Below are 10,475 nucleotides of genomic sequence, written 5' to 3' on the forward strand. Positions count from 1 at the left end.
GATGTAAATTAGATTATCTAGGACCCAAAGGAAGAAGGATTCTAATACTAAATTTGGATTACAAGGAGGAATACAATACAAGGAAATGTACTCTCTTAATAAGATAGTCTAAATGTGAAATTGAACCAATTGTTTAAATAATGTAAATCTATATTCTATGTAAACACAATTATCCCTATTAAGATATAAATATATGGTAAATATATGAAAGGAAATAAATTATGAATGATGCACATTGAAATGTGTAGAGGAAGATGTATTTTTACTCCAAAACTCACAGATTTGAACTGTGTCTGAATATTTTCCCACAAATCTAGGAATAAAATGAAGGAAGGAAAAAAAACCCAAAAATCTCCTAAAAATAGACTAAAGGGCTAGGTTCTAGATATGCAATCCTTTTCACTCTCAACCTATAAATCAATATAGAAAAGAAAGGTTTAGGGGTTGGGATTTGTTAAGGACCCACCTTGGTCAAGCCTTAGGTTAAGGAATTAAGAAAAAATTGAAATTTAAATAATCAGGTTAATTCTTTCATGTAGTATATCTAAATAATATCAAGTGAAAGATACAATTACCTCTGTGAATGAAATTTCCTTTGATATGTGATCAAGTATGTAAGTGTAATAGTCTTGGTTCAACGAAACCATAAGGAAATAAAAGAAACCAAAACTTCATGTATGGAAATGTGTGTGACATATCATGGATGAATAATGGAAGAGCTTGAGTGAATTGGAATGATGGACCTTCTCCTTAGAGTCAAACTCCACTACCACCTTGAAGGAAGAAGTTTGGTGCAAGAAGGAGGGGCTTGGACATGAATTCTTTATGATTCTTTCTTGAAGAATGTCTTAAATTATTTCTTGTGGAGATAAGCTAACTTAAGAATGAGATATAAAAATGAAACCCCCAAGCCTCCTTTTATACTAGTTTTTGGTTGAGAAAACAACTCAGGCCAACTGGGGAGTGAAATTAACTAATTGGTAAACTCAAGAACTTTCTAATACTAAACCCCATAATCATCAAGGACTAGCTCAAATTAGGTCAACTTATTACTATATCAGGTCAACCTAGGTTGACCTAGTCCAAAATAGGTTGACCTTATCCCAATGGGTTGGACAAGTAGATCACATAAAGTGCCAGGAGGTAGTGTAGGTGGAACTAGAAGATAATGAACAAAATAGGAGATATGGTCAAAAGGGTATCACAATAACATCTACAAGACCGTGTTGGAAAGAAAGAGATAATGAAGAAGCATAAAATGGAAGAGAAGAAGACATAAGTAGACCTAAAACACACCAAGAAGGGATAAAATGTCTCAAAATAAATTTCATCCATTTTAAGATGATACATTAAGTCCCCACTTTAGTAGGAGTATAAGGCAAGTTATACTCTTGGTAAAGTAAGGAGAGAAGAGATACAATGTCATATCAAGGTAGGACATCACTAAGAGTAATGACATATGACCCAAACCTAGGATCCTAACTCCATTCCCATGCACAAGAGCATGCAAAACATAGTAGAAAGGAATCCAAAGAGAACAAATCCAAAAAGACACAAAAAAGGTTAGTAGTGAAGCCCAAAACAACTAGTGAAAGAGACTTTAGCTAAGGAAATGCCTCACCCACTAATATCATGTTTGGAAGGCTATTACAAAAAATAAGGGACAATATAGGAAAGGAAAGATCTCCACAGATGTCTATGTCCTCATTCATTATTTCCTACCAAAATGAAAGCATAAATTTTTTTTTTGTGTGTCTTTATTGTGAATCACAATAAGAGAGGATTCAATGGTCTAAGAAGATTGTGTGTCTGATAGTCAATCCTCTAAAAAAAAACCATGATCAAATGATATAGTAGGGTTGTGTGTCCACTATTCAATCCTATATGTTGGTTAGTGGCTTATGCATGCATGTGTATGTGTATGTGTCCACTCATAGATAACTTTCCTAGTATGACTATAGAATGTAAATGTGTATGTGTTACCATACAAGGGTTTTAGAAAAAACCAAAAAAAGTGTGTTTCCTTAGTATGGAGAAGTATCACTCATACCCATAGAGGATTTAGGAAAAAAAAAATAGTGTTTCCTTAGGATGGAGAGATGCCACTTATACCCATAGACAATTTAGAAAACATGCATGCATTACCCATATGTATGAGATTTACCATATGCGCTTGTGTGTGAAAAAGAGAGACATAAAGCCATAATGTTTTTGATTGTTGGAATTATAAATAGGATAAGAAGATATTGAGTGGGGGGGAGGGTGAATTAGAATCTTAAGCACTTTTATTTTTCAACAATTCATTCACACATTCACTAGTTATCTTGTGCATGTAAAACTTATTGTAGCATGTAAATCTGATCTATCACATGCATGAAAATAAACTTATAACACAATATTTGTTACCTAGAAACCCTCCAAGGTGAAGATAAAATTGGGATAGGGATGAAACCCACAAATCTTCACTACTATAGTAATAAAGTTAACTTGTTAGGGTTACAATGTTTGATCATAATATAAGATCTACCTTGTGAGGGGTCTTCCTTGTTAAAATAATTTGAAACTACTAGGTCTCACCTTGTTAGAGGATTTAACACTTACAATGAAGTAAGGAATTTGTTAGGATATTTACAAAGATCTGTTAAGACCACTATGTTAAGAGATTTACCCTAATTCAAGTTGGTTAGAACTGATTTAGTACCTAACTCTCAGTATGCTCTTTAAGATGATATTGAGTCTTCTCCTTGCTAAATAATCCTCTCTTCTAATCTGATAACACTTTTCTTTCTCTTCACTACTTTGAATAAGTCACTTTCTCTATTAAGAAATAACATAACACTTCCACTAACTTTTGATCTAATCTAAATCTTTCACTTCACCATTCACATATTACTCCTTGTTCACATGCACACTCTTCTCCTCTCATCTCATTACTGATCTAGGTTAAGATCTCTATTTAAAGAGATTTGTACATATTTTTCTAGATACCTCCATATTTGTCCTTGTCATTTGAATTATTGATCACAAAACATAGGAATTTTTAATCCATGTCATAAATGCATAAAAATATCTATAAAAACCTCTACATATATTAAATATTCCTTCCATGTTGGCTTGAAAATTATTTACCTCAAAATTTGTACCATTTATGACTTTTATATAAAGTTTGCATTTCTTGACCTTTACTATTTTCTGATACTCAACATTGATGTTGCTTTGTTTGTATTGTGCTTGACATGTACTATGTAACCAAGTACTTGTATTCTTTGTAATGCTTGATAGGTGTTGAGCTCAGCTTGTATAGAAAATACTTGATGACCATACACTTAGTTGACTCGTATAGAGCTTAGTACATACTTACGTTCATGACTCAACCTATATAGAGTAGTTCTCTTACAACAATGACCATTTGACTCTGACTTGTAAATGACAAAGTGTTTAACATTAATAGAAAATAATAGTTAGAGATACCAACAATATCCCCCTTTGAAATTGGTGGAAAAAATAATTTTTCATAATTACATCATTACAAAAACAATCTAATATGAGCTCTCCCCCTAAGTCTTATGACTTAAAGCAAATTGAATAATGAATAAACAATGTAAAATGAATACTTTATCCACATAATCTGCTTGATGACAAAAAAAATATTCTCCATTGTTTTTGAACACATATGTCATGGATGCTAGGGTTGAGTGGGTGGAAGCAAACCCTGTATCAATGAATGTCTGATGAACTTGGGTAATCATCGATAGTGCATAATCCCATGTGGTTCTTGCTACTTCCAAAATGTGATTCTATAGTTGTAATCTTGTAGCTAAGTCAATTAAGATATCTCAATATTCGCATTTATTCTAGTCTTAGCTTCCCCATATCTTCCAAAAGATTTAGCCTTGGTGTCTATTTCTTCTTTTAATAGTGCCATAATGTTTGTACTCACTAAATTTCTATCAATTTCATAATAAAAACTTTTTAACCAATCCTTCCTTGGCTTTACTACCTATACATATACACTAGAAATGTGCACTCATCTAAACTTTTCTCTCCAAGGTATTCCATGAATCAGAATGCTTGAAAGGCAGCTTAGAACTCCCTATCCATGGAGCACAAGGTGTATGAAATAAGCATAAGATGAGTTGTCAAATAAGCCTTATAGATACAACCCTTGCTAGTAAACCATGCAATGAGAGATTCCTTTAGACAAGAGAAAGAATGCAATGTCAAAGTAGATCTCAAACATGAAAATGAAAAGATGAAGCTAAACTATGATGAGATACATATTGCAACTATGCTAGAAAAATGATAATATTACCAAGCCAAGATAGTTAAACTAGGTGATTTAAGATATTACAAAATAATCTAAACTACTTATAAATGAATCTAAATTAATATAAATATGGTGATGAAATAATTTAGACAATAAGCAAGAAGTTCTCCACAAAGCTCTATGAAATTAGTTGAGAAACTTGTAGCATAACAATTCACAAGAAGATGGATCCTTTGAGAAGGAGAAGACTCTTTCTTTTAAAGGTGTATAGACAGTGGCAATCAAGATCAAGGGATGGATGATCAAGGGTGGCGGTTGACTTTTTGAATGATCCATGTGCAAGAGAAAGTCAACCAATAAAAAATAGTTGACTTTTCATGTGAGACGAAAGCATTTTCTTTTAATTTGAAAATAGGGAAGAGTCTTTATGTGTGCACACTAAGTGGGTTAGAAGAATGGGGTATTTTATTTAGTTAAAAGGGGACATGTTCTTTTAATCAAATATGAACTTAGAATGATATAGTAAAACTATAGGTTATAATCAAAATAAATTGATTTTAGCAATTTAGCTTAGGTAAATGATTAATTAATTAAGACAAAATGCTAAGAAAGGGGGCTAATAGTCTAGATAACCATTTTTAGGTGATTATATTTCCCCTCTTTTACTAATGTGTGATCGATCAGAACACATGACATTAAAGAATATATAAGCAAGTAGTCAATGATAGATATAGAGATATGATTTTGAAGAACAAAATGTAGAAAGAGATAATAAATCCTAAATGTACAACCTGATAGTGATATTATTGAACACTAGGAGAGAGAGACAATATCATAACTCAAGAAGAGTATTAACACCAAGAAAATTAGATAGGTTGAGAGGAAATGAAAAGATCAAACATATACCCCTAAGAAATAGATAGTTGTAGCAAACAATGATAGAGTATTTATGCCCCCTCGACATCAAAATAAAAATGAGGTAAAGGGAATACATAAATAAGGCTAGATATGAGAAAATCAAGATATAGAAAAGTTCATGATGATATATATGAGATTAGAACCAAAGACTGACTATAATAGAGTGATGATATGCCCTAGTTTGACCATAGTTGTCCAAGAAGGATAATGTATGCAAAATAGGTCAAATCAAGTAGAAAGATGATTTAGAAGTGAAAGTGTAGAAATGATGAAGACATGGAGAAATTAAGATGTCATAGCAAAGATTCGAAGGTTAGGTCTTAGAAGGTCACCTAACTAAATGGAAGAAAGTAGAATTTTGAAATACAAATTTGACTATCAAGATGAACTTAGATTTCAATTTTGATCTCAAAAATGGATCCAATACATTGAAATTAAATCGAGGTGCAATTTTTATATATTTATGAGGAGTTTGAAAAATGAATCAAAATGAGGTCAAATGACTATATAAGGGGACCAAGGGTCATTTTAAATTCATTTGTCTTTAGTGATTTTGGAGAGATTTTGAGTCATTTGGAGAGAGATCATGTCTTTAGTAGGCATTCCAATGCACACACACACTATTTCAAGCGCAACCGGTTGCACAACTAACCACTTAAATATGAGGCCCCAATGAGTCTTCAAAATTTTTTCACCTTTTTGAGCATTTACCACATTTTTAATGTGTTTGAAGGGGTTTTGTCAAAAAATATCATGCAATACTTTATAAGCATCACATGATTACTTTAAGAAGTATCATGTAATACTTTTGTCAAACACAATGTATCACATGCCTTTAGGAAACTTTATTGCTCCAACCCTACGAAAATCTTGTATGACCTATTACGAAATATCACCTGGCCAAGAAGTATCACCCGATTAGTATAGAAAGTATTGTATGACATTTGTTTAGAAAGCTATATCACTTGGGTATAATAAAAGTATCACATGGTCTATTTTTTGAGCTTTTTTTAATGTTTAGAGTTAAATTTTGCATGTATAAGCATTGATTTCTATTGTATTGCTTAATTGTTGATGTTCTTGATCCATTTATAACTAATACTAATGTTTTCAAATTTTTTTAATGTGTTTTTGTAGATTATCTTTCCCACCCTTCACATTAGATCCCCCAAGGTGGTGGAGTTAGTCCTTCAGCATCTAGATGATGATGATGAGAAGGTCATCATATCAAGCATGAGATTGAGCTGGTTGAAACACATGCCCCATAGATAGGTGAACCATAAGTTGTTGTCTACTTTAGCTGAGAAATGGCACAAAGAGCACAACACCTTTCATTTTTGTACTCAAGAGATGACCATGACTTTGGTGGATGTATATCACATCCTTTGTGTATCCTGCTATGGTGATCCTGTGAGTATGATTGTTGTTTTTTGATGCTCATTCTTTTCAATTTTTTGATATCCATATTAGATGTATTGACATAAGTGTTTGCATGTCATAAGTTTATTATGATCACACCTCAACAGAGGAGAGATTAGTAGTGCAACAAATATTTTAGGATTTCACTATCCTAGACTACCACTTGAGCTAGGAGAGGCTCATAGATGAGTATAGAGATGAGTATCCATTACCATAGCTATTTTTCTCCCTATTTGCCTAGGTTCTTGTCACTGATAGGGGCTAGAAGGGCTTCCCTATAGGTTGGGGTAGATTGGTGGCTGATTTGATTGGGTGACCTCAAAGAATGGCATGGTGACCGACTATCCTAGCCAACTTGTATGATAAGCTTCACAAGATTATATATTGTGATGGGAAGACTTAAGAATGTGGTACAGTGATGGACTAGATATGGATTGGGAGCACATTGTAGTGGTCCAACTGTATGTGCATTCCCACGAGCACAACGAGCCCTTTATATTTAGATACTAAAGATTCATCCTACAGAGTCATAGTGGAGATGTGACATACTAGCAACATATTTTTGATGAGCTGAACTATTATTTTTGGTGACCTTAATGGTACTATCAAATATGGTCCAGTGCATGGGAGCATGAGTACATGCACTATGGTTAGCCACTGGTTGGGAGACATTTAAATATGGTTGAGAGATTTGTGGTCAGTCGAGTATAGAAAAAGTTTTCTTAGAGGTAGGTGATCTCGTTGGAGACCACCACTTATGCTTGATTCCATGATGACAAGGAAAAGGGCTAGTTTCTTATGTTATATTATCAAACAACCCTAAGATATACAAAACTACTCATGTTGGAGCCTTGGGATTATTGCCCAAACTTGTTAGATGTAGGAGCAGACCCAAATAATTTATATGATATGTGGAGGCATCCTTTTTTGAGGTTCACATGAATAGATGCACCACTTGTGGTAGCAATATATAGTGGAGATGATGAAGGAGGAAGTGGTTAGGGTGGTAGGTGTATCAAGTTTAGGGGTACCTCTTAAGAAGGTGGGAGGATACAAACACTAGCCTAGGCCATGAGAGATGAGAGTTATGATGAGGAGGAGGAGGAAGAGGAGAAGAAGGAGCATTCATTAAGACATAGGTGAGTGGAGTGACTGAGTTCATGCTAGGAGAAATCTACTAGGGGAAAGTACAAGGAGGATGATAGGGATGCTAGGATCTGAGCCTTAGAGGTAGAGCTACATGAGTGGAGGATGGCCATAGTGGTTAGAGACTAGTAGCTATTGGATGCTTGAGTGGAGCCAGATAGGTGAGAGTGATCTTTGAGGGATGACTTGGTAGAGGCAAGAAGGGGGGTGGAGTGATAGATGGCTAGAGCATCCTACTACCACGGGGTGTATATTGTTGTAGTTCCTATTGCTAGATAGGTATAAATGTACTCAAAGAGGGTTGGTAGATTAGATTAGCCACCATTGAGAGCACCAACAGATCCTCCCTAGGAATAGCCTACTCATGAGGGAGGAAACCAGTCTTAGGTCTAGGACAAGGTCTAGAGTAATGTCCTCGTGACATTTTTGTTGTACCATATGTATTTTGAGACACTCATCTAAATTTTGGATTATATATGTACTGTGACATATTTGATATATATGAGATATTGGATTTGATCGATGTATTTGTCTATTTGTCTCAATTTTTTCATTTTTTGTTCATGTGATGGTTGGATTCTTTAGCATTTGATTTTTTGTTTCCATGTGATGTTTCATCTTTTGCTCATTCTATAAATGCTTAGTTTTATGTTTGTGTTTATATGCTCATGGATCTCTCTCATGGATTGTTTTAGCTCTCATGTATATGTTGTAGACTCATGTTTTGAAAATGTGATACTTGAATAGATTAGATGTAATGTTTTAGATTAAACCCTTGTGATGACAGGAAAGCAAATGAGGTGACATGAAAGATCAAGAAAATGAAAAGACATGATCAAGAAGAAAGTGAAGAAAATGTGAAATTAGTTAGCCGAATATGTCCATGGAAGATGAAGAGAGAGCTCTCCTCATATGAAAAATGCAAGACTAAGCTAGAATGTACCTATAATGTAAACTAGTATGCAAAATTGTTTACTTGCAAGGGACATAAAAAATTTAGACTCTAATTTCATCATTGAGCATTATTAGGGACATCATAAGACCATATAAAAATCACTAGTATAACCATGAGGATAGGAATATGATCTATGTCAGATAGAAATGTGGGACACAACCCTAATAATGAAAGACATGCAAGTCAAGATGACTAATGTAGTTAGATTCCCTAAGTTTAGTATAGCAATATTGCACATGTATCAAGGCATAATTGCCAGGTAACCATTTGTAGTCTTGCAAAAAAAAAAGGGATGATACATTGTAGGTCCAAAGTGTCAAGTAGGATAAGCATGAATGCTTTAAAAACATTAGACTAATAAAATATATCCATAAGAAGAAAGAAAGTAAAACATGCCCCACTCCCCTAGTCTTCTAGTCCATGACATTATCATAACTCTATTAGGGAGGGAACACTTAGCAAAGAAATCATCATAGACAACACACAAAGAAGATAAAGTTCATCATAGCTCAAAAAGTTTAATTTTTAAGTGCATATGTGTATGTAACATGGCCTTTTCTTCAAGAGTATAATATGATAGTGATAAATATTGCAACATTTTAGATTGTAGGTAAGGTATCCAAGAAGTGTTAAGAAACACTTGATGTCAAGGTGGGGTAGTGTTGGAAAACACTATTTTGCATGAGAGATTGTTGGAAGCATGAATGCCAATGATATTCCTATGGGGGAGTATTTTAGATCTTTTAGTATGATGATATGTTACATTTATGACTGAGTTTTTCATTGATGTCAATATAGCAGTCTTCAATGGTATTTGACAGAAGAACAATAAAAAGATCTAGTTGGTACGAATTACTAGTTGAGTATTCTCACTATTTGAGGTTATAAGAGATACTTTTGAGTATATACTATATGAAGTTAATGTCAAATGAAGAAATTATAAGTCTAGAAGAAGTTATGTAATTTTTGGTGATGTTTGTTCTGAGATAGAGTTTACAGAGGCATCTTCTGATAAACTTGCTATATCTCTTAGTAGATTTGTTTTTCTAAGAATCGAAGTTGAGGATATGAAAAAGATATGTTGATGATGACATGGCTAATTTTCCTCATCATATTATTATATGTATGGAAATTTATTCAAGTTGCAAGGTGGAAGATTGATGTTATTGCTAAGTGTAACATGTTCTTAATGTGGTCCTATAATGATTAATTGAGAATGTCTAACAACCAACTTAGGGAATTGTTTTATGGACTTGATATAATGGAAGGGTATTTTACTTTATCATGATATATGTGTGGATGAGAAAAATAAGTGATTGTAAGCAGTAGAGACAGCAGAATGTAGAGTTGAGTAGAGAAGAGTAGAAGTGAAGGAAACATCATTGTCAAGGTTTTACTGAGTGATTCGAGGTTTGATATTTGGATCTGAGGTTCATAAACAAGTCTACAAGGTTTGATAGTGTTTGGTTTGGTTGAAAAAATAAAGGAAAGAAGAACATAATAATAAATTTCATGTTTAAGCACTGAGCTCTTCTTGTAGTTGAAATTGCATGTTTGGGCAGTGGGCTCTTCTTGCATACATTGTACTACAACTCCTAACAGAGTTGGCACAACTCCTAATAGGGTTGGAATCTCCTAACACAGATTCAAAGTCTCCTAATAGGAACTTTATGTACTAAATTTTGTAATAGACTCCTAATAGGGTAAATCATCTAACAAGGAATACTTATGTTAGTACATCATCTTGTGGGCATCATTCCCAGTGGGGTT

This window comes from Cupressus sempervirens, chromosome 11, assembly GCF_028749045.1.
Source record: "Cupressus sempervirens isolate cs-2001-9-10 chromosome 11, ASM2874904v1, whole genome shotgun sequence".
Classification (NCBI taxonomy): Eukaryota; Viridiplantae; Streptophyta; class Pinopsida; order Cupressales; family Cupressaceae; genus Cupressus; species Cupressus sempervirens.